We start from the raw sequence: 25,028 nt of genomic DNA, 5'->3' as shown, positions 1-25,028 counted from the left end.
TATCAAACTTCCTTGAAGCTAACAACTTTTTCACTAAATATCAGCATGGATTCAGGAGGGGTTACTCAACTTGTACACAGCTAGTAGAAACTATACATGATTTTTTCCTCTTCAATTAACAATAGAACACAGATTGACGCCGTATTTATGGATTTCTCGAAAGCTTTTGACAGGGTCACTCACGAAAAGTTAATTTATAAGTTAGACACGATACTTCATAACAAACAATTAGTAAAGTGGATTTCAGCGTACCTTTTAAACAGAGAACAATTCGTTGTTTTTAACAATCATTGTTCTGACAAGCTTAAAGTTCGCTCTGGTGTCCCTCAGGGCTCTGTTCTTGGGCCTCCATTGTTCTTAATATATATTAATGTTATTGTGTCTAACATTCCTGTAAAAATTAGGCTTTACGCCGATGATTGTGTCATTTATACGGAAGTGAGAAGTGTCTCAGATCAAGCACTACTGAATAGCGCATTGCAAAAAGTTTCTGCATGGTGTGAATCATGGCAAATGTCCATTAATTTTGAAAAAACTGTATTGGTGAGGATTACTCACAAAAAGAATGCCTTACCGTTTGATTACAGAATTAATAATGTGACACTCGCAGAAGTAACAGAATATAAATATCTAGGGCTCTGGGTCACTAACAATCTCAGCTGGAACAAACACATTGATTTTATTACGTGTAACGCTTTCCGTAAATTGTTTTTCTTAAGACGGGCGTTGCGGTTATCTACTCCATCTGTCCGCCTCCTTGCTAATAAATGTATTGTTTTGCCTACCTTAGATTATGCTGCTGTCATTTGGGACCCATTCACTAAGACTAACATAAACAAAGTAGAGAAGGTTCAAAAGAGGTGTGCTCGATACATATATAATAATTACCGACGTACATCGGTAACACATCTCTTAATCAAAGCTGGTCTGCCGACAATAAATGAGCGAAATCGTTCTGCAAGACTTAAATTTATGTACCAAATAATTAAAGGACATTACAGAACTGAACTCACCCATTTAATTCATTTTTCGTCTGGGTATGCGACCCGACAACGACATCAGTTATCTTTAACTCCTTTTCGCACCCGTAATAACTGTTTTAAATACTCATTTCTTCCACGAACGATTACCGATTGGAATAACCTCACTAACAATGAAGTGTTGCAACCTTCACTGACGTTATTCGCAGAACATATTACTTAGTGTGTGTTACTGCATTTCATCACTTTACTGCGCTATTGTGTATTTTATTTGTACTGTTTGATATCTTGTTCAAATGTTGTATTCCTGATGCTGGCTGCAGAGCTTCAACCTGCTCCCTTGTTACTTTTGTTTGCATTTTGCCAGTTTTTGTAAAACTGCTTAATTCTTCTTTCCCACCCTGCTATAATCCCGATACCGGGATTGCAGTATCAATAAATAAATAAATAATAAATAAATAATATGTTTTCACAGTACACCCATGTGCAAAAGAAATCTAACACTATAGGGTATATCATTTGGGCAGCTGCTTTGGTGCTGCTACCACTGCCAAAGTCCTGCACCCTTCAGTCAGTCAATGCGCGCTGAAAGTACTGGATTTGCATGTAAATAACACGACCACAAATATGATGCAATGGGCGGCTTTTGGTCTCTCCTAAAGACAAATTTGTTGTGATTATTAGAGACCGGATTTTAGGCAAATGCCTTTTTTGTTCCTTGCGCTCCTATCGCCCCATTTTTAAACATGAGCATGAATTAGAGGTTAAGAAGGGCTTTTATAGTGTTTTTATAGTGCCTATAAATGCCTATTTTGGCGTTTGTGCCTAAATTCCTATAAATGCCTATTTTCAATATCGGCGCACATATGAACACTATTTAGCCTCAAGTTTCGCTTTCGAGTGTAGTTAGAGACCATTACTCATGTTACCGGGCAACATTGACTGTTCGGAACTCTATGGGGTTCATTCTAGTCATCCAGTTCAACCAACATTCGAAAAACAACCCCTAGCAGCCGGAAATGGGACGCGCCGCGGTTGGCAAATGCGAAACCGCGGAGAGCCGTCAGGGGAAAGAAGAGTAAAGAGCAAAAGAAGAAAGAAAAATATTACGTGCACGCGGCTTTTTTTTGTAATTTACTTTTAAAGGTGTTCACTGCCGTCGAGCGTTCCTCCTCAGCGTACAAGATCATTCTCAATGACAAGAGAAACAATTTTTAATCAAAAACTCTGGAGATGGTGGTAGTTTGCTATTGTTTCCACAATCTTCACAGTGATTCTTAGACTACGTTCCGCGTGCTCTCCAAACAGATTTCTTCAAACACGTGCACTTTAAATGGGCGGAAGTGTATTTGGCAGTGTTGGGGCGTTTTGCCTGTACAATTTCGATAATGTCATTGTATATGAGAAAATTGCCAGAGTTGTACCTAACAGTCCTCATGTAAGAACATGTTAATTTCTTAATAAATTGTAGTCTCTCTTGCATTTATTGTTTGTCTGTTTTTGTTGTGTCTTAATTTAATTGCGTCAGGCAGATATAAAGTAGCGCTTTTTTAAAATCAGCATTGCCAGCTTTCAAACATTCTTTTTCATGCTTGTTCCACTTCATGCAACGCTCGAGTACAGTGGCCAATGAACATGAATATGAGCAGTGTGAATGAAGCCAATTGATCGTCATTAGTCCAGCAGTTTTATGGGACAATTGCACGGCTATGTCCAACTGTTGGCGCCTTTGTGCCATCATAAACAATAACATTTCTTGTTTTTCTGTCGTAGATACAGGGCGTGCACGTCTTCGTTTGAAATTATTTGCATTTATGTAAAAATTTACGACGTTGGAGGCCTAAAACGTTGCTTTGCCTGCCTATTTTTGGCGCCTATAAACGGGCTTTTTTAATGCCTAAAGATCCGGCCTCTAGTGATTATATGTGTCACGAACCTGAATATATTGCGAGGCGTGTCCTGAGGCTGGAAATTTCAAGAAAAAAAGGCATATTCATGCCATTACGGTAATATCAGTGAAAGTGAGCCATCAGGTATACGGTGTGTCCTTCTACATTGAGCTTATTCCAATGAATTACTAAATTCAGTGAGGCACTTGACACAGCCACGAACTCCACACCCCCTCACCACACATTCCTGCTGAGCCCCAACCTACACAATGGACCCCCATGTCTCATGTGAGCAGTGAGTGAAAATCCTAACATACAGTTTGTTTGAAAGCAGAAACAAACATAAGGGTTATACAAACACCACATTCTTGAGTGGAGGCTACATTCACACCATAGCTGTAGTGCATGCTTACTTGCTTAAAACATGCTTGCTGTAAAGACTACCATCATAGTGAACTTGCATGGCATTGTTGACATTGTAGCATCGCCTCAGTGGGTTAAGGTACGATTTGTTGCCCTTTTTGCACAAAAGCACGTGTCTCAATTGGGCGAAATTAGGGCACCACAGCTGCACCGCTCGTTTCAAGCACAGTACTCAAAGCACACATTCAGCGCTGAACCGAGGGCAGTCGACGCAGTCAGATTTTTGTGACTTGTAGAGAGCAGCATATCCCTCAACGTCCGTTAAGCAAAGGCGGACACGGCGACGCCACATCGCGGTTCGCTGAAGTGCGCTGCCGAGGCGCTACGCCACTTCGACATTTCAATCACCACCACCGCATTGTCAAGGAACACGGATCACACAACGCAGATTCTGTATTGCCAGAGCTCACCGAGGCCAAAGCCGCACTGCCACACAAGCACTACTCACGGCTTTCCGCCAAGTAACACAGAACCTACCACCAATACACAAGCAACGCAAGCACAATCACACACGCAATGTTGAACAACACGTGGTCAGCGCGGGCCAGAGAACGATCAAGCCGAGAACGAATACGCCGTCGCATGCCGTCGTCGCTTGGCGCCACCATCGCGCCTTCTCAAAAGTCCCTAAATGATCGTGTCCCTAGGTGCGTAAGATCATGGACGTAAAAAATACTAGGAGGGAGCGTCACGTGATTTCGCTAGCCTCGGCAAGCCAACTAGCCACCGTACCAACCTCCTCTGAAGCCGCCCCTCCCTCTCTCAGGGGCCCCGTGCGCGGTGCCTTTTGGGTAGGAATAGGCCCACAAGGTTGCCGGAGCATTCGTGATTGTTTGGTAAGTGGTAACTTTTAGTGGCGCCTGCCGTCACAGGCTTGGAGGCCCGTATGCGGGTGGTGGTTTTCTGCTACTGTGCGCGTCGTTCTTCGCTTCAAATGCGATGCCTTGAAACGTGGAGCAAGACTGGGGCGCCTGACTCATGAAGACAGAAAATTTTCAAGGCGTCACTTGTGCTTACCACCGCGGTTAGTGGAGTTGCCAGCGCTCGCGGCTCGAAACCCGTCCAGACGCCCGAGTGTGATCTATTTTTCCCACGTACTCAAGTTTCGTCAAATCAGCCGTTGTGCACCTTAAGCTGTGGTGTGTATTATCTTGCTAATTTTCATTCGGCTGTCTTGCACCTAGAAAGAAACGAGATGTTTTCAGGGATACTTTTTTGTGGCATTTTCGCTTAATAAAAGCTAGGCTGGTGTGCCTGTTTTATTTTGAGAGAAATAATTTTTGTCACGCTGTCTTGCACCTAGGAAGAAACGAGATGTTTTGAGGGACCCTTTTTTGTCGCATTTTCGCTTAATAAAACGCTCTGGTGTGCGTGTTTTATTTTGAGAGGAATAAATAGCATTAGCCTGCATTCTAAACGCCGAAGTCGTCGCCGTTTATTCAGATTTACGTGCACTATTTTGCAAGATTGTGTGGTGCGATGACGCTGCTGAGACGCGCCTCGGGGATCCATTTTCGTTATATAATAAAACAAATGGACGGAATTTGTGCATTATCTAGAGTTTTTTCAGCTGTTTTCAAATGCGAGTATAGCTCCACAGCAGAATTATGACCTAGAGTCAAACACTGCCAAGGGGACCCTTCTTCCTCTGCTAGTGTGAAACGGCATGAAAACTGAATACATAGCAGCAAGGGAAAAATGTCAGCATTCATTTGCACTTGTGGATTCATTGTGTTGCTGGTGTACTTGTACTATAGAAAGCACATTTTTATGACAACAGTAATTGTTTCATTCTTTATTCAATGTTTATTGCACCTATAGAAGCCAGAAGATTTCACACAAATACAGAAGGAAGCCACATTTATAATTTAAATGAAGTACATTGCAAAGATAATACACAAAAGAAAATTAAAAACAGCAAGTAGGAAAACTTATTGTGCCACTGCTCTTCGGTATCAGTATTAGCATACTTGTATGCCACAGGACATTTATATATTAATGTTATACAAAGTAAACTATTTCACACGTAGTATTGATAACTTTAATAAAACTGGTCAATGGGATCAGCTATCCTTGAATGTAGCTGCAGTTTTGCTTATAATGCCTTGTATGCAACGCCTTCAATACAGGGCTATAATTGCATAATATTTATATCTGCGCTGTCCTCACAAATATTGAAAGGCTTCGGTGATTGTGCTTGTCAGAAAAGTAAGCAATACATATGCAGAAATAAAAAAGAGTGGTAGTTCACAAAGTCAAAGTTGAAAGAATTGATGTGAGGTCAGACCCACAAACTAAGTATGTCAACATTAAAATACAATGCATTTGGCTGGAAGTAAAATGTACAACAAAGCTTATGTTGTATCACATACCTACAAAAAAGTCAGCACCGTGGAAGCTGAACCAACACACCGCAAAATGAAGAGGCGACAGCTCTATTACGTTGTGAACCTCAAATGAATGAATATTTCACGGTATTTAAAACACTCATTGAGTGGTATACACCAAATGCTCGTGGTTACAGTGAATATGGCATCATAAAAGGCTATTGTAAAGCAAGTGAACAGAGCGAGCACATTAAATTATTTTGAAAATAGTAAAACCAATGGTATTCCAGGTGACAGTGGCAAATTTCCACAAAGGTCAGGTAAAAGACAGACAGGATAAACATAAAAAACACATTGTCATCCTCAAGAGTATACTTAGCTCACACATAATCCATTGAGAGGATTCACAGCATGTCCATGTCATCACACAGTTTGCTCTAGTGAAAGGTAGGCCAGCTAACCTACCGTCATTGTCCACACTGTTTAGCTTGGGCTGAACAGAACAATTGTTTAAGCATAATTTGCATGCAGGCGATTCAAGCTACAGCATTCAGCAAGACAACAAACATGTACTTGCACAATTTACAATAAGGTATCACATTTTCCCTCTATAAAAGTTTGGCATCTGCATACAATGCTCTTGAGCAATAAATGCACTTTACAAAGTTACTCAAAAAAGCAAAAGTAGGCCATCAGTTCATTGACATATGCAGTGACAGGAGCCACATTTTCAGGACACAGCGGTCTTTTTTATTCTTCTTGCCTTGGATGTCATGCATTTAAAATGTCAAATGCATTGTTGACATGTCTGATAAACTTTTCTGTCGGCAAGGAATTTGAAAATTTTGAAATTTTTTAAACTCTGCAGTCACTAAGAGCATCTGCTACCGATTGACGAAACGTTTGAGCCAACAATGAGACTTTCATGGGCTGGTTTTTCCAGTTTATATGTGCTTGTCTAAGTTTGTTTGCCAAATGTAGGCCCTCTGTGTACTGGATTTCATGCAGCTCATCAATGTGTTTGAACAATATGAACTGTTTGTTCGTATCACAATAGCCTTTTTATCAAACAGGGTGTGCCGCAATAGCTTCAACATGTGACAGGGATACAACATGGTAAAGAGAAGCTTTTTCGTGACTCGATGCGGAAAAGAAGCATCCAGCTCAGTCAGGTCCATCTTGCAGCTAAGGCTGTGCAGCAATGACAAATTCGCTGCAGCGCCATCGCAGGTGAAACTCACAATGTGTGCACCTTTTTCGTGAGTGAAGCTGGCAGCTTGCAGCACCAAATTGCGCCTCTGCTCACCACCAAGGCCATGCACTAGAAAGTAGCCAATCGGCAGCTTCCATCTGCCATTGATTGCAACAATAAGCATTAAAACAAATGCATCTTTGGCAACTGGAAAGCTGTCATCATTGACCTCAATGACCATGTCAACATATCCATGGAAGCTTTTTCCGTCCCACACCACTTCTCTGAATGGCCATCTCATCCACAACCAGATTGCATAATGTGGAGAGCCATGCTTTACCTTCATAGCCAATACAGTCATTGCCTCTTTTGAAAAGCCAGCAGCCCTATCAATGGATTGATATCATTTACGCGGTGTCTTTGGATGCGGGAGGCATGTGTTGAAAACAGCTCGTACATATCTGTACGCTCTAGGGGAATAAAAATGCAAAGTCATTGCAAATGGCCTGAGCTCTGGCGAGTAAGCGGGTGACATTGCTGGCACCAGACTTATGTGGCAGTTGACGCATGAGCAAGTATTTTTTTGCCCCACCAAGACTCTGCAATATGGCGACATCCTCATTTCCTAGAATGCGCTTGTCAGATAAATCTTCTATGACACCTTCGAGATGAGCAACATTTTGAAAAAGCTGTTGATGGGATTGCCGTAGAGTCTTCATCTTCTTCTTGGTCGCAGTTTGTAATTGTGTAACGCCATACTTCATGCTTCAGAAAGGCCTTTTCAGGCGTGTCTTCCGCTGGCTGTGGCTGCAAAATATCACGCGCTGTAACAGGTGCATGATTGACCAACATGACACAAAGCACGTACGCAGAACAAAGTACTTAATTGTTGTGGCATACACTCTTGTGCAAGCTATGAAGAATATGATGCTTAATTTTAGGTCATTATCTTGCTCACGACGGTTTCCGTTTACACTTTTGTGAACTTAAGAACTGTGGGGGCATAAAACTGCCATCCACACGAGCTTGCTAGTGCCACTTAATTTTGTTTGTTTACTTCTTTGCTAAATACTGCAGATCCATCTGGGCACAGGTAGGAAAGGTAAAAGTACAAAACAACTAACACAGAAGAGGCCAATGTAGCTTAGTTCAATGAGAGATGTTTCACAGAAGCCTCTTAGTTTGAGTGGGCAAAATATACTGAGCTCATATATCACGGCTGATTGTGACCGATCGAACAAATAAAGAGCATAGAACATTGTGAAAAACTTGTTGGTCTTCTAGTCATTCTGTCATTTGAATGGAAAAGAGAAATTGAAAAAGTATTATTGGCCGCTAATTAGTATTTAATGAGGAAACTCATACCGCTGCGGACGATTATGAATGTTTCAGTATTTAATTAGATGGTTGCCATGATCCTAAATCCACGTGCAGTTCAATGAGTGACATTTATTATGTTTCAGCTATTAAACAGCTGCCACGAAAATATATGCCACTTCGCCTGCAGTTACCTAAGGAAACAAGCATGTAAAAATTGTAGTGGTCGAGTATTATGTTCACCATAGTATGCCTTGCTGTTCGAGGTGTCGCTGGGTTGTGTGTAGGCAGTGCTGCAGAAGCTTCACCCTTGAGCGTCCTGGAGGGCCTTGGACTGGGAGACTGGACAAAATACACCAAGTGCAATGAGGAGGGACTGCTTACTGCAACATAACTTGAAATTGCTGACCGTGCAAACAAAACACCAGATGCACAGTTGAAGCTAAAACCCAGGACTAATAGCGACACCATTGGCCTCATTTAAAATTTAAGCACAATGATGACCAGCAAGCAGGACATTGTTAGGGAGATCAGCGGCTGTGGCTATATACTGTATTTTTTATCTACTGTCCCAAAAATGATGTAGACAAAGCTTACCAGCACAGCTGGCATGTTATAAATTTTATTACTGTAGTAAATGTTGGAGCCTAGCAAAGGTGTTAATTATGCATGTAATGAGACGACATGGCTGAAGTATAATTCAGAGAAGGAGTGTGTTTTCCTTATTCCAACTTTACTGAAAAAAAGATGCTTTTCATCTTACATAACACTGCTTTGCTGCACTTTGTTTTATTTTCCTTATCTTGTACATATCCTAGATTGACTAAAATGAGGTTATGATATAGCATATATATGGCTTTCATTCATTAGCACTTGCTTTTGACAGTGTTAACAATTAAATTTGAACGCAGTATGCTTGTCACCTGTGTCAAAAAAGGGCTGTAATGTAGCCGATGATAGGTTGAACAGTTCTATCTTTCTCTTCATTCTGAGCATTACTAATAGATCTTTGAATCTGTCGAACACATCTTACAAAAAGCTGTATGAGTCTCATATGCATTTTTGAAACTGCAATAATTACTTTAAAGGTGAAATCCAAAATATATATTACAGGGAAACACCAGATTTTTGCAAAGCAGATCAGAACATGAATGAACCAAGGAACACATGTGAGAAAATGTCTTAAGCAAGCTCTGTGATCATTACGACAATCAAACATGCCAGGACATGTTAGATTTCGGAAGACTCATCAGCGATGTCTGAATCAGTCAAGGACGCGCTAGCAGATGTAGCAGTACCCTCTGCTAGCACATAGACAAAAATATCATAGATATAGCAGTAACACATACGTAATGTAATCTAATGCCCCCTCTGTAATGCCTCCAGGCCTTCAGGGTACTACGAATAAATTAATGAAAATGATGTTCACTCCTGTAATATAAAGTAAAACTGCGTTATTTCATCTCAACTGTTTAAAATATGTCAACCAACATCATATCTTCTGAAAAAAAATGATATTTAGCCTCAACATGGGGAGTGATTGAACTTTGCAACATGATGTTTGAACTTTGCACTCACAAGCCTTGTTACTACGAACAGAATATTCTCAACAAAATTATTGTTCTTGGCGATTATTGCAAAACTTGGTATGTTATGTGAAGACTAATCTGTCATGGTTTCTTCAATTAATTAGTTTTATTGCAATTTTGATTGTTTTCAGCCACAAGAAATACATACAAAATTCACTCAATAATAATTTTTATAGCAGGAAATGTAATTCTTCGACAATAAATAGCTTCACATCGTGGGCTTTTTAGGAGTGTGCGCTAGCTGATAAAAGTACTTTAGGGAGAAATAAATGTTTAGTACTTAGTGGGAATAATGACAAAGTTGAAAAAAATGGCATGAATAGTATTGCACCACTATTTCTTAGTTAAAATTCACACGAGCACGTAGTCACTAGCGATAGCGAATATTTCAGTTCCATTTTCATAAATAAAAGAAACGCTCATTGTGCTTACCTATGGAAGGACAGACCATCGCGCCGATTTTCTGTTCAGTTAGGTTATCCTGGCACACAACACTTCATCACGGAGGTGCGCCAACTGCTGACGGGAGTTCTCGCCGGTCTGCTAAGAGGCCGAAGGCTTTGCGCAGAGCAACAGTGTCGACTGCGCTACCTTAACTACGGGCCGGCACGGCCCTATGTATGTTCGGAGTCTCCGGTTCGCCAGTACATCCTTGGGCACAAGACGGGACGAATTTTTTCCCGTAGGGAAACAGTCGCTTCGGACCCTGTACGCTCGCTTAATCGCGTGCACATTTTTGGGGGCGAAAGGCATCATTATTTCCCAGAAGACGTCGTCAAACGCAACGAATCATCGTCGCAAGGGCGGCTTGGTTGCCTTCACACGTTTGCAGGGCGAAAGGTTTCCTCGTTTCCCTGAAACCACACCGAAACGCAACCAGTCGTCCTTGAGGTGGTACGCAATGCCGGTTAACCGACGCATCCTTTCGCAACAGCCTTGGCGCCTGTCTGCTAATTAAGCGGCGAGACTCAACTGCTTCGCACACTCGAATTCCTTCACTAACCTCGGCGCGCGTTTGCCACGCCGAGTATGTGCGCACGTTCCGAAACCCCCGCAGCAGACGAAACCGAAGCCACCGAAGCGAGCCGAGTAAAATCTACCGCTTGCCTATCAGGTGACGGCCTATTTCTCATCATTCTATTCCTCTAAATTTCTTATGACTAGGCTTCAAGATTGTCACGTGACGTCCCCTCTTAGTTTTTTTCCTTCCTCCATGCCAAAGATCGAGTCACGTGAGGGATTTTTGTACGACATTTAGACGCACGCGCGCTGCGTCACTGGACTAGTGGCGGCACCTCGCGGCGGCCGCGGTGTAGCCGACTGCAGCCACCAATAGCAGCCGCGTATTGGAGTGCACTTTATGACGAAATAAAGCGCACAGAAAAGAGCGAGGATCATGGGGTTTGTGAAATGAGTGTTTGAGAAAAAGGTGACTTCGCGCTCCGCTTGCGAGCTCCACGGACCGCGTACGACAGAAGAACTTGGCTCAGATGTTCACAACAACGTATGCTACCCGCGGGCTGTTATTTCACCAAGGCCGAGGGGTGGTTCAGGGCCCCTTTAAAAGAATGTGCGTATTTCGTAATTGACATATATTTTTCAATGTACCTTTTCTAGTCTAATATTCTGGTTTATTATTTACTTTAGTTATGCCAAATTGGTGTATATGCTAACTAAAATGTGTTCTTGCAATGAATATATATGTGTTTTTTTTGGCTGCCACGGATAGGGGCGAGAGCCATGTCCAGCTGCTACTTAGCAGCTTCTTGTTCTTGTCCTCACGTTCGTTATGTGCAGATGCAGTAAGGAATGCCAAATAAATTGACTGATTGATTTACAAATAGAGAGAGAGAGAGAAAGGGCGAGGAGGTCCGATAGTTTGTCTCTCCCCCCCCCTCGATAAATAGTTGGTATGCTTCTGACTTTGTGCTGCTCTTTACAGAAAAAAAACGAACCTAAGTTAATAAAGCACGTGTGCACGCCATTTTCGGCGCTTATTTGTGTTATGTTGTTTGGGGGTCGTACGCTTATTGTACGACCCGGGTTACGATGAGACGGCACGGAGCCGCAAGTGACATACCGCCATATGTGAGAACAAACACTGACTAGGCTTGGCTTGCCTAGCCTTTTTATTATACCGAAACATGGGTAGGGGGCGCTAGCAACTATACATAACAATTTGCTGCCCTCATACCGGACACCGGAGAGACGTCGCTCAAATACAGTGGCTAGAATGGGGTAGCTCAAAGCCGTCGTTCGCGTGCACAGGGTTCGACTTGCAGGCGACGAGCGAACGTGACAGCCACCTCTATCGCGTCGCTTCTAGCCGTCGCGCGCAAGATCGCTTCCATGGAGTTTATACTTTACCCTCCACTAAATGCATGGTGCATGAGCGTTACTGCATTCAGTCCCCACTGAAATGCGGCCGATCAGGGCAATAAAAACGCAGGCGGATCGCGCCGCTTACACCTCTGACGAAGCGCGAAAAACATTTCGGAGTACATTGCATTATCCCAACTCTGTTAAAATCCCGCGCTGTAAAACTGAAGCACAAAGCGGTTGTTGTTCCAGTGATAAGTTTTTGCTCATCGTCCGTTGCTTATTTCCGACTTTAGTACCCCTGTCACACGGGAGCGACTAAATCCCCACCAGTACACACCAGTGTTGCCAGATCTCGTCTTGTGCGGTTGCCTAGATTTGCGAGGCGGAGATGTCCCTAGTGAAGTCACGCGACTGCCGCGCTAGCCTTCTTATCGTCTCCCCCTCCTCGTACGTGCGTGCGCCAGATTTCAAGTTCTGTGCACGCAGGAGATGGACGTGGGTGCAAGGTTCACACTTGCAGCTTATTCTGAAGAGAAAGTTAATAAATGAATGAAACTATGTTTCATTTATTTATGAGAAATCTAAGTTAGCACGTGTTACGACGGAATAGGTGAGCCTCAGCTAGGCGACTGGCCACGGCCGTCTGGTGTTGAGTGACCTGGCAGTGACGAGACGCTCTCTCTCGTTCTTGACGCCTATTATGCGCCCCCCCCCCTTCTTAAAATTAATTTCTGTTACGTCAGTCACTGTCGCACTCTTCAACATTCACCTGATTTTTGAACGGCGTGGCGGTGCCTAGCATTCCTATATATGTTTCTGCGTGGACTTCGAGGCCATTCACCTACGTGCCCTCCCAGCTGTTTGTTGTGGCGGTTTCTTAGCTTCCCTGGCCCAGCACACTCGTCCTTGACATATCTTGCTGTGCACAAATCAGCGTTGTGTAGGTCTTTCGATCTTGTCGATGCTCACCACATTTAGCAAATGTAATGTTATCTAGTCCGCAAGGCAGTTGCTAAAGTTATGGTGGTGCAGTTTATCTTGCAATCAGCATGTCATCAGCACTGCATTGTCCCAGCTAGCAGGCTGACCTGAACCGATTATTGTAAAAATTTTGCGCATCTGAGAAAACTCGATCTCGGTTCCATTTGTGCCTTTGCATATTCTGCCTCTCATAGCAGCCCACACTGCATGACTTATCGATTCACAAGTTCAAATAAAGTCAGCCTATAACCTGCGTTGACAAACGCGCTGACGATCTACAGGTGCATTGCAACAGTCGCCTTACTTCGACCTGCCACGCGGACTCCCCGTAGCTCTAACCGGCAACGGCTCACTGGTTCAAGAAAACGGACAGATCATGTTTCTAACGTGACTTTTTGGAATCATGAGGTTAGTGGGTGCACAGATGTGAACAGATTGCGCAATTTGAGAACACAGAAAGAGCCTGAAGCTTGACCGCGGAGCGAACTAAATTTCGTGTCAAATAAACACACACACAGGTTAATGCGACTAACCAATTTCTTATCACGCACAATCGACCACTGATACATACAGAAAAAGGGTCAACAATCGTCGCCACCAAGACGATTCATCCAAATGATCGCACATGCCACACAAGACCATAAGGCATCGCCGAAGATGAAGTTGTTGACAGTCCTAACAATCCCCGATTTCTCCAAATTGTTTTGTTAATATTACCTCCCCCTGGTTGTAACAGCTCTTCACTTTCACCTTTTCAGTTAGTCTGACTGCTCACTCGCATGCTAATCTAGTTAGTGCGACATCTGCCTTTTTTTGTCTTTTACTTGGCGTTTCTTGTTTTCTTGTTTTCAAATATGAATTTTCTTTAGATTTCCACTGCCGCCCGATTCTTGGCCTATCGCCCTTCGTGGGTGCGAGCCATGACAGAGGTACATCCTCATCATCATCATCCCCGTGAATTCATGTGGGCGCTCGCGAGATAACGCAATCCTGGCTGAAACAAACAAACAAACGCAGAAAATATTATAAACAGAACAGTGCGCATAGGCGGGTCCATCATTAATCATATGGGCAGCAGCGAAAAAATTAGCACAGCGAGTTTCACTTCGCTTGTTCAACTGGTCGACTTGACTAGGGAATTTCAGGCTTCATTCTGGGTACATAAAAGAGCTAGTTTTGGTGAGCAGCCCCGAGTTGCCAGCATGGTATTTTCTATACCGCTAACCTTGGGCGATGTTGCGGTCGGTATTTAGTCTCGCGCCTGTCACACGGACACTCGAAAGTCTTTTGAGCAGAAAGACTTCTCCCGAAAAAGAGTTTCGCCCCAGACACACGACAAGGAGCGATCTCTTTTTCACAAGCGGTCTTTTCTGGAAGAGGAGTTCGCCGATCTCCTTTGCGGCTGAAAACGAGTAGCCTCGAAACCAGTGGGCACCAGCTATTATCATATAATAAAACAAATAATAGAATGCGTAATTTTCTGTCACCTAAGCTCATCATAAAAAATAATTTTGTCTCGCAGAAGTAGTAGTAAACCCAGTAATGCTCATTTTACACTGTACTAGAATGTTTTACAGTTGGTCGAGCGGAGGCGCATCCTATTGCGCGTCGCGTACCCGCTTTGGAAGAAAGTAGCGGCGGCGCTGTCGTCGACCGCACTTTAAGCGAGTGTGCGCCGATTCTGCGTCTGCACGTTGTTTTTCGATGTAGTCGTCGCGGAACGTTGCTTCTTTCGCACATTTTTCTGCGTCAGTGTTTATGATGCCGCCCAAGTGGTGGTTAAACCACTGTTACCCGCCAGGCTGCGCAACTGACTATGCAAGAACAGCCCAGGAGCGCAAGTTATCACTTTTTAATGCTCCGAAAGATGAACACGAAAGGCTTCCTCATATTGGCAAAGCCTTTAGCGCAATTCAAAAAAGACAGGGACGTGACAGACACAGGATAGCGCTGTCCTGTGTCTCTGTCACGTCCCTGTCTTTTTTGAATTGCGCTAAAGGTTTTGCCAATATGAGGAAACCGTACCAACTAGCCCAAGAATCAGCCTTGTTGAACCAAAGGCTTCTTTGGCAGCGAAATCTCAACAGGCTTGACAAGCCACTGGACCCTGATTGAGCTGTTTGTGAACTGCACTTTGAGCCACATTTCATCTTCAGGCATTATATCCACATGATCAATGAAACTGAACTTACAATTCCGAGAGGGATCCCAACGCTTGCTCCTAACGCTTGCTCCACTTTTATATTAAAGGGTAAACAAGTCTCACCCGCCGTGGTTCCTCAGTGGTTACGGTGTCGGGCTGCTGAGCACGAGGTCGCGTCCCCCGCAGGGGCGTCTGCGTCAGCAGGCGTTTGGTGTGTTGCGACACCACGGACCCGAGCACACGAGGGTTGGCCCCTCCCGCGTCTAACCGTGCGCGGCTTAGCCGTGTCCGGGGAAAAGGGGATCCTGGGGGTTGAGCCAATTCCGGGTGTTTGGACCTTTACGGCCCCCGGCGGAGGCAACACACCCCTTTGGCCTCGGCTTCACGTAGACGGCACCCCCGGACTGGCCCACCCGGGGGAAATCGGTAGTTGCCTTTTCCTATCCTTCTCTTCAATCTTCGTCTTTCTCTCTCACTTTCAATCTTTCCTGTCTTCTCCTCTCTTCTATTTACTTCCGACTTTCCAGGCAGCGAGGGTTAACCTTGTGTGGTGCAACCAACCTTGGCTGTACATATTTGGTTATAGTAGTGGCGTACAGCTGGCGTTTTGCAGGACCTGTCTTTTCCAGGTCCTGCAGCGTCCCCTCGTTGGGCTCCATGGTGGGTGGCTGGCGTCGCTGCCGAAAAATTCTATACCTATGGCTGAACAATTCCCGCCACTCCCTGATCGCCGTCTGAAAAGAGGGCGCACCGAAGATGTGTTCCAGTTTTTTGGACGCCAAACACAGAATTTCCCCCGATTTCATGTAATTCACTCTGAAAAGTCAGACACATCAGTACGTACAATTTCACCTTTCCTTGTCTCAAAGTCTTTGACTGATATTTTTGGAACAGGCTACAAAGCATCCAGGATGGCAAGCGGGGATCTCCTCTTGGAACTCCGTGATCTCAAACAATACGAGAAACTGCCCAATCTAGTGTCATTTGGAGATGCCCAATTAACAGTAACCCCACACCGTACTATGAATACCACCCGTGGCGTTGTCTCAGATGATGACCTGTTGCAGCTGAGTGAGGCTGAACTCCTTGAGGGTTTCAGTGATCAGAATGTCATCAATGTTAAACGGATTAAAATGAGGCGAGATGGCAAAGAACTCCTGACCAAACACCTAATACTTACTTTCAACTCAAGTGTCCTGCCCGAGTCCATCGAGGCCGGGTACATCAAGCTTCGTGTTAGGCCATACGTGCCAAATCCCCTTCGATGTTTCAAATGCCAGCGGTTCGGCCATAGTTCGCAGAACTGCCGAGGCCGCCAAACCTGTGCGAAATGCAGTGCTCACGAACACTCCTCCGAGTCTTGTGAAGGTTCTCTACATTGTGTTAACTGTGATGGGGAGCACGCCGCATACTCGCGGTCGTGCCCATCTTGGAAAAAAGAAAAGGAAATAGTGACAATTAAGGTAAAAGAAAACATAACTTTCAAAGAGGCACGAAGGCGGGTTACCTACCTGTCTAAAACCAGCTTTGCCGAATGTGACGCGTCAGGGGGCAGCGTCGCAGCGGCTTCCGGCTGCTGTCCGGCCCATGCGTAGTGAGCCGGCGGTGAAGCCATCTGCCCCCTCGGCGACTGCAGCTAGCGCTGCTCCGCCACCCCAGCAGAAGGGGCCATCCACCTCTGGGCTGGTGGCCTCCAAGGTCTTGTCTCTCGAGACGAGGCCTTCACTGCGAACAAACCGCTCTCAAGAGCGGGTGTCCAGCGCTCCGCAAGAGCCGATGGACACATCTTCCAGCCAGACGGCGCAGCCAGCGCCAAAGGAGCGGCGAGAATCTCTCGACCGCTCCAAAAAAGAAAAAGCCCGCATCACAGGGCCCGACAAGGGCTCTGTAAGTTAAGTTAGTGTTTTTACACGAGACACACAGCACAAACATCGTTTGCAACATGGCCACACAGATACTACAGTGGAACGTCAGAGGACTACTTCGTAACCTCGACGACATCACAGAACTCATACATAAATTTAATCCGAAGGTGCTGTGTGTCCAAGAAACACACTTAAAACCTACACAGTCCAACTTTCTCAAGCAATATGCCATTTTCCGTAAAGATCGTGACAACGCTTCTGCCTTGTCCGGAGGTGTAGCCATAGTTGTAAATAAGTCTGTTGCTTGCCAACAGTTTGCCCTTCACACGCCTCTCGAGGCTGTATCTGTGCGAGCAATTTTATTCAACAAGCTTATAACGATCTGCTCCATTTACATACCACCCAACCATCACCTCACTAAAACGGAATTTTACAGCCTCATCGACCAGCTCCCAGAACCATACATTATCACTGGTGATTTTAATGCTCATCATACCCTTTGGGGAGATTCGCGATGCGACGCGAGAGGTCGACTCATTGAAAACTTCCTTGTTAACTCCGGTGCGTGCCTCTTCAATAAGAAGGAACCAACATATTACAATATCCATCATAGTTCATATTCATCAATAGACCTGTCAATTGGCTCTGCCTCACTTTTCCCTGACTTAGAATGGCATGTAATTAAAAACCCATTCGGAAGTGATCATTTCCCAGTAACCCTAAACTTAGTAACCGAACATGACTCTCTTCCCCATGTCCCTCGCTGGAAACTGGCCTCAGCTGACTGGGAATGCTTTAGGGAATCCACGTACTTATCACGAGATTTTATAAATAATTTTACTATAGATCATGCCGTATCATATTTTACTGCTTTTATCATTGACGCCGCTGAGAAGTTCATCCCTCAAACATGTGGCACTTCATTTAAAAGACGGGTCCCCTGGTGGAATAACGATTGTAGACAGGCACGAAGGAGACAAAATAAAGCTTGGGGCAAACTACGTGAATGTCCTACAGCTGAAAACCTCATAGAATTTAAACATGTTAAATCCCAGGGAAGAAGGACGCGAAGACAGGCTAAGAGGGCAAGTTGGGAAAGGTTTCTCTCAGGTATCAACTCGTATACTCAAGAGGCAAAAGTATGGGACAGGCTAATGAGGCTAAAGGGAAAAGAAATCCATCCGTTGCCGCTAGTGAACGACGAAGCGAACAGCTTGGAAGACCAAGCTGACGCTCTTGGCGAACACTTCGAGCGCGTGTCTAGTTCAAATAATTATTCCGAGGCATTCCTTAAGCACAAACAAATCGCAGAACGCAAGGCTATTGACCGCAAATGCAGACAGAACGAACCCTATAACATGCCTTTTAACATCGCCGAATTGAGAGCCTCCTTGGCTGCATGTCGGAGCTCTGCACCTGGACCCGACAGGATCATGTACGACATGATCAAACACATTCACAGTGATACCCAAATAACGCTACTCGCACTTTTCAATGCTATATGGGCTGCCGGGTACCTACCTACTGCATGGAAAGAATCCCTTGTCGTTCCGATTCTGAAACAAGGTAAAGACCCCAAATTAGTAACAAGTTACCGCCCAATAGCCCTCACAAGTTGTATCTGCAAACTCTTTGAAAAAATGATCAATCGTCGCCTTTTACACTTCCTTGAGTCAAACAAAATCCTTGATCCATATCAGTGCGGCTTCAGAGAAGGACGGTCTACAACGGACCATCTCGTGCGCATCGAAGCAAACATTCGTGATGCCTTCATACATAAACAATACTTCCTATCCGTGTTTCTCGATATGGAAAAGGCGTACGATACGACCTGGCGTTACGGAATCCTACGCGATCTGTCGGCAATGGGCATCCGCGGTAATATGTTAATTATTATTGAAAGCTACCTACACAACCGCACATTCCGGGTTAAAATAGGCAATGCACTGTCGCGTCCATTTATACAGGAAACTGGTGTACCCCAAGGAGGTGTGCTCAGCTGCACACTGTTTATCGTGAAGATGAACACGCTTCGTGCCTCACTACCGCCAGCTATTTTTTATTCTGTCTACGTAGACGACATACAAATAGGTTTCAAATCCTGCAACCTCACAGTCTGTGAGAGACAAGTACAACAGGGCTTGAACAAAGTGTCCAAGTGGGCAGACGAAAACGGATTCAAGGTGAACCCCCACAAAAGCTCTTGTGTTCTTTTCACCAGGAAGAAAGGGCTTGTTGCAGATCCCACTATCGAAATGTATGGACAACGAATACCTGTCAACAAAGAGCACAAGTTCCTAGGCATCATACTTGATTCTAAACTTACTTTCATTCCACATATAAAATATCTCAAGGTGAAATGTCTAAAAACAATGAACTTACTAAAAATTTTATCTCACACATCCTGGGGTAGTGACAGGAAGTGTTTAATGAATCTTTACAAGAGTCTCATTTCATCACGACTGGACTACGGTAGCGCGGTATATCACTCTGCCGCCCCTAGTGCGCTGAAGATGCTGGATCCCGTCCACCATCAAGGTATCCGCCTGGCCACTGGCGCTTTCAGAACAAGTCCCATTGAAAGTTTATACGTCGAATCAAATGAGTGGTCACTCCATCTGCAGAGAACATACACCAGCCTCACATATTACCTTAAAGTCCGCTCTAATCATCAGCATCCATGTTTTAATACCGTTAACGATATGACGTGTGCTACACTTTTTGGTAATCGTCCCTCTATAAGACAGCCTTTCTCACTGCGTGTCAGGGAGCTTAGCGAAGAAATGGATATCCCACTCCACGAACATCGCTTAATGCCTTCAGCCAAGCTGTTACCACCTTGGGAGTGGCAGGTGGTAGCATGTGATATGTCCTTTGTAGAGGTTACAAAGCACGCTTCAGAGGTTGAAATCCGAATGCATTTCCTAGAATTACAGTCCAAGTACCCGTGCACAGAATTTTACACAGACGCTTCTAAATCACATGCCGGAGTATCCTATGCAGCCGTCGGCCCGTCCTTCTCGGAATCCGGCGTGCTTCACCAAGAAACAAGTATCTTTACGGCTGAGGCCTACGCAATATTGTCAGCTGTAAAGCATATAAAGAAATCAAAACTTCAAAAAACTATTATATTTACAGACTCTCAAAGCGTCGTAAAAGCCTTGAAGTCACCCTGTAAACAGAAAAACCCTATTCTCATTGAGCTCTATTCTGTTCTTTGTAGAGCATACGCAACTAACCAACATGTCATTATATGCTGGGTGCCTGGGCATCGAGGCATCGAGGGCAATGTTCTTGCCGACCAAATGGCCACATCAGTCACAACACCCGCTATTAACCCTACAGCTGCTGTTCCTGCAACAGATTTGAAACCTTTCTTGCGAAAGAAACTGCGAAGCCACTGGCAACGCTTGTGGGACGCAGAAACAAGTAATAAGCTTCATTTGATTAAGCCACAGTTAGGTTACTGGCCCTCCGTAACAAAAACACGACGAACTGATGTCCTATTCTGTCGTCTCAGAATAGGACACACCTACGGCACCCACAATTTTCTATTGAATGGTCATGATCCTCCAACCTGTGGTAGATGTGGCGACAGGCTCACCGTCCTCCACGTCCTCCTGGAGTGTCGGGAAGCCGAAAGAGAAAGAAAGAAACACTTTCCTCTAGCATATCGCTCTTGTGTTCCTCTGCATCCCGCCATGTTTCTTGGTAAAGAACCGCTCTTTAACACCAAAGCAGTCCTCGCATACTTGAAAGATGTTGTGCTACATGTTATTAGCCCAGTAAGTTCGTAGCGCATCCTCTCTCAAGAGGATGTTGCTGTGATAGTTTTTTTATAGCCATGCCTACAAGCTCTTGTGTCTCAAGGGCTCTGTTTAGGCACTTGTGCTTCTGGCCAATTCCTGCATCTGTAATATTTTTGTAAGTCATATCATTCTTTTGCAATGTATATTCATGTCTATAGTACACATCATTAGTCATTGCCATAATCTTATTACGTATAGATTTTACGCTCTTTACAGCGACTGTTTTTAGGCCCCTTTACAGCCATGCCACATCGAATGTTCATGTAATTGACTATTCATATACCAGAAACAAGTCATTACCATCGTCTTGGCGCTCTTTGGCCACATCTGGCCCTTGCGCCAATAAACCACAATAATCATCATCATCAATCATCACGAGGTCGCGGGATCGAATCCCGGCCACGGCGGCGGCCTTTCGATGAGGGCGAAATGCAGAAAACACCCGTGTACTTGCATTTAGGTGCACGTTAAAGAACCCCAGGTGGTCCAAATTAATCCGGTGTTCCCCACTACGGCGTGTCTTATAATCAGATGGTCGTTTTGGCACGTATAACATATACTATTATTGCGATAGCCATTATATGGACACTTCTACCGGATTTCTGCCGTCGCCGTCGTCGTCGCCGTGAGGTTCCCTATAGACCTTTTCACAAACCGACGTTTGAGCAGCGCCATTGGCCGACGCGAGCGACGTCTAGCGTCGCCGCCATTTTGGACTGTGCGCCTTGGGAGGGCAGGCCGGCCGCACTTCGGTTGTGTGATCTTCGCCGCGCATTATTTCGATTGTTTTCTTCCGCTTCGCTTGTCTTGTGGCGCTTGACTTGTTACATCTTTCACGTGCTCGCGTGAGCGCTCGGTGTAGTGTGCCATGACAACAGCAAGCCCAGCCAGTGGATGTGGTGTTTCTTCGTCGGTAGCGGCGGCAGCCGCGTCTGCTTCGTCGAGACCTGGCGTGCTAATCAGCGGTATATTTCATTGTTATTGCTGGGCACATGTGACCGTATAGTCGATTGAATCTGATCACCATTACGTTTCGCGATTGAGGGTTGCCTCATTTACCGAAAGCAGGCGCGTACGTAGCTGTCAGTTAATGCTTAGAACCAGGCGCCGGCGGCCCGACGACGCGTGTCAGTGGTTGGTAGATATGCGGTGGTTACTACATACGCTTCCGACGCAACTGAACAGCTCAATCATGCAAAATTGATTGGATTTGGTGCGGTGCAGGGTGCTTATAACCAAATGTCAAAGCATAAAGCGTGGCGATCGAGCAGCGCGGTACCTGCAGCGAACCGACGCGCTGCAGTGATCACAGATGCCCGCGCGACTGATACAGCCCAGGTGCTAGATTTTTATTTTTAGTATTTATTTATTTATACATACTGTCAATCCCAATAGGGATCATAACAGGAATGTCTGAATTTGGAACAAGCTTCGCTCACGGTGAACTTTAACGTAGATCGTGCGCGAAGTTTGTATTGAAGATATCGCGTACGGCAAGAATTTTTCGTGTGCGCTATCTCTGAAGCGAAATAAGCCAATAATATTGCAGCGTTAGGGCCATCTTTGCTCTTTCTCTTGTTTCCCTTACACCGTCTCACTGTGCTATGTTCATAATAAAGTAATGGCGAGTCTTAACAATTGTCGAATAAATACATATGCATATGACTGTAAACCACTACTGACCGTGAGTGAAAAGCGCTTAGTGGTGAGCGAAGCAGTCTCTGCACGCACGTAAGTATTTCACTTGTATGGACTGTGCGAATTTTTTTTCGTTACTGTTATTCTTGCAATCATGATGCTATTATCCGCGTACCCATGCGAATACCGTTTTTTTTACGTTCTTACTTGCGCGGGCTCATTTAGCGCATTTCTACGCCACGCACAGTTAGCGCATTACGGTTCCTGAACTCTAACACTGGCGCTAGGCCACACTGATGAGGTTGACACGTTCGTTTTTGCATTCTCTTGCTGCACAGGCCGACCTCTCTGCCTTTCTGTAAATAAATTTCTCTCTCTCTCTCTCTCTGCTGCCCAAGCACATAGACAACGCTCAAAGATGGGTGAGCTCGATGCAGCACCACACTGTTGAAGTTAATTACCTTTATGGGCAGGGCCCGCGTAGGGTGCGTGTGAACGCAGAGACAATGTTTTGGTGGACACAGGGTCTGCATACATCTTCAATAGGACACGATTTTTCCAGATCGTTGCGAAGTGTATTTACCGACTAGTTCTCTCGCAGAGTGCTCCAATTTGTCTTATACCGGTGTCACACGGCCACTTTTGATAGCAATCGAGACCGATCTGGATCGAAATGTTCGACTGCGCTTGGCTCCCTTCCACAGATTGAGCAAAGAATCCAATTGCGACCAAGAAATTCGACCCATATCGGGCTCGATCACGATCAAAAGTGCGCCGTGTGACCCCCGTATTAGGCACTGAAATGAAGTAGTGTTTGAAAGAATAACAAATGTAGCCTCTGCCACTACATACGAGAAAATGTTGCATCGAAGAGCTGACAATTCTCGCAACGTGTTGGGAAATGTGCCGAAAAGAGTTTACCAAAATGCGTTATTTTACTGATGTGTGCATTGGTTCACATTAGACTGAAACGCCAAGTCCTAAGGTGATGCAGGAAACCGGCGAAGCGTGAACATACCACATCGCGGCAGTGGTCTCGCGGAGTGCTGTGTTGTGGACAGACTTAGTCCCTAAAACCGTTATTTTCCGCTGGTTGTTTGTGCACCCATAAACTGCACAGTGCTGGCCTGTAGCCTTTTGATCAGTATATATGCCATTATTTACGAGCGTAAGTCATTCGTCACAAAAATAAACGGAAACATCGAAGGAAAGCTACCACTCCGCAATGCAAGCGCAAGGCAAGCGCGCAGTCCAGACCGAACAGGCAACACTGACACATACTCTCCACGCCAGACCGTCGGAAGCGCCCTCGTGAAAACGTCTATTGACCCTTTTCGCGGAGCAGTTTGTTTTAGAGAAACGAGATGGCGCTCACGGCGGCGCGCCATATCTCTCCTCAGCGACAGCGCACGAATACGAAACCATTACCGCTTCTATCTTGCTTCTGTGCGATCAGCTGTCGGAAAGGCAACTGAGTTTTCGCTAACACACTGTGCTCCAATCATTTCATTTCATTTCATTTCATTTTATTTGGGCATTTTCACAAAATACCCACGAAGGGGGCAAAAGGAGAGTGTGTCTCCTGACTAGGCCCACTCTCCGTGAAGCACTTCGGGCAGGTACAGCAGGACAGTACAGCATATACAGTAATTTACATACAACCAATGAAGAAACGAGGAATACTATAGCAATTTGAGAAATATAAGATAGAGATGAAAAAAAAGCTGTTCCTCGGCGTTAAATGCAGAATGCACTATGATCAGCACCATTTACAAGTTGAAATGTGATGTGAAAAACCATGAATACATGAAACATATTACATACAATAAATATTTTCAGCACATGCACCTTAGAATTGTGTTCTATTTATTACATCCATAATTTGCTTCCTAAATTGTGTAATGTTTCTAGCCTCCCTAGCGTATTCAATTATTTTAGGAATCTAATTACACAATAGAACAATTTGGTTATCAATTGTCTGTACACCATAGTTAGTCCGGCACATTGGCCCGACCAACGCAACAGTACGCAGATTATACGTAAGATCTCTGCTTAAATATGTGTCAGAAAAAATCTGAAAAATTTCTTTAATTTTTTTGAAGATTAACATGGCTAGTTGCATCCTATAGCACTCTGGGAATGGGAGTACATTATACACACGAAAAAGAGACATGTTTCTGGGGACCGATGTAGTTATCAAACCTAGTGCGCGTTTTTGAAGAAGAATTATACTTTCTGTATTTGTTTTGTTACACGTACCCCAGACTAAAATGCAATACATGATTTGCGAGTAGATAAAAGAAAAGTAAAACTGCCGTTTAACTCTCCCTGGAAGGAGATGCTGCAAGCATCGAATTAGACCGATTGACCTTGATATTTTATTCGAAGGTTGTCCACATGGTCAGACCAACTAAGGTCACTTTGAAAGCATACACCTAGAAATTGAATTTTATTTACCTGCGCAATATTTTCTCCATTGAAAATCAAAGAGATAGCATGATCTATAGGCCTATTTTTTTGCTTGAAGAGCATAAATTTGGTTTTTCTTATGTT

The sequence above is a fragment of the Dermacentor silvarum genome, chromosome 1 (assembly GCF_013339745.2).
Source record: "Dermacentor silvarum isolate Dsil-2018 chromosome 1, BIME_Dsil_1.4, whole genome shotgun sequence".
Taxonomy (NCBI): Eukaryota; Metazoa; Arthropoda; class Arachnida; order Ixodida; family Ixodidae; genus Dermacentor; species Dermacentor silvarum.
This window is presented reverse-complemented; position numbering follows the sequence as displayed.